The sequence below is a fragment of the Monopterus albus genome, unplaced genomic scaffold (assembly GCF_001952655.1).
Source record: "Monopterus albus unplaced genomic scaffold, M_albus_1.0 scaffold1409.1, whole genome shotgun sequence".
Taxonomy (NCBI): Eukaryota; Metazoa; Chordata; class Actinopteri; order Synbranchiformes; family Synbranchidae; genus Monopterus; species Monopterus albus.
Window position 1 is genome coordinate 2,217 of NW_018129287.1, and position 1,404 is coordinate 3,620.

The 1,404-nt window shown below is 51.6% G+C and overlaps 1 pseudogene; it reads right to left on the reverse strand.

The window, feature by feature from the left end:
• Window positions 1-1,390, reverse strand: part of LOC109953801 (uncharacterized) — a 3,434-nt pseudogene extending 2,044 nt beyond the window's left edge.
• Window positions 1,391-1,404: the final 14 nt, after the last annotated feature.

A 1,404-nucleotide genomic window follows, 5' to 3' on the forward strand; every position in this document is an offset into this window, starting at 1 on the left:
GACCTGCCAATAACCAGAAGCCAGATCCAGCGTGCTGAACCACTTAGCGGTTGAGAGAGTATCCAGAGTGTCTTGGATGCGAGGCAGGGGATATGCATCCTTAATGGTACACTCATTAAGGGCTCGATAGTTTATGCAGAGCCGGTATGTTCCGTTTTTCTTTCGCACCATTACTATGGGGAGGCCCAACTGCTGTGGCTACGGCGGAGCCAGACCATCTTCCAGGCTCTTGCTTATTTGTTGATCAGCATCCTGTTGTTTCTCCCCTGCCATTCGACATGGTGGCTGCTTAACCGGGGCCCCTGGCTGGGTAATGATGTCGTGCTGTACCAGGCTGGTGCGGCCAAGATCACTGGGCCCGACTGAAAACACACTGTCATAAGTACACAACAGCTGTGTTAGCTGGAGCTTCTCTTCACAGGTTAGTTCAGTCGAGCTCTGTGTATAAAGTTCCTGTAGGTGCCGAGGGACTGTGGGGGTGCTGGTGGGTGGTTGCATTAGAAGTTTGCAGGGCTTTTACAGGCTGGAGAACCCCTGCGATGGCCCCCGCTTTGATGGTTACAGTCGTGGTCCCCAGATTGAAGATATGGAGAGGAACAGTGTTGGAAGGCGGAGTGTCCACCAGAACTCTTGCTACTAGCTTGCCATTTCTCCTCTCATGAGCCTTCTGAAGCGGGTGTTTCCCATGACCACATATTCTTGTCCAGCTTCCAGCACCACCGTCCAGGCCACTCTCACTGCATGTGATTTTATCTTGTGTTGTATGCTGAAATATAGTACTTCCTCACCAAAAAAGCACAATGCGTTGGCTGCCAAAATCAAGACGTGCTTGGGCTTGAGTCAGGAAAGGGTGGCCTAGAAGAGCTTCATCACTGGCTATGTCAGCAATCAGGAAGTGCATGCTCACCTGGCGGTTGTTAATTTAGATGGGGATGTATGTTTCGCTGAGTACAGGAACATTGCCAGGCCCAACACCTAGCAGGGTATCCACAGTTGAAGGCTGAAGTGGGGGTCGGATGTCAAGGTGGATAGCGTTGTAATGATGTAGAGGCAATACACTCTTCCGGGCCCCAGTGTCCAAAACAGCACACACCTCTATGTCATGCACAAGCATACGAATGCTCATTTCCTGACCTTGACCTTTAAAGTGAATGACTGTGGGCTCCTGGCTTTTCCAGGCAGCGGCTGGAGTTAGAGCTTTGGTGGATTTCCGACATGAGGGACAATGTCTCTGGATGTGGCCCTGGCCAGCACAGTTGTGGCAGCGAACCTCATTCTGCTGTAGGTCTCTACGGACCTCCGGTGCAACTGGATGGGTTAGTGTCTCAGCCTCTGTTTTCAGTTCGACATTTTCTTGAATTACAGCAACTCGGGGCATCCGTTCCACCATGTTGCGGACCCCGG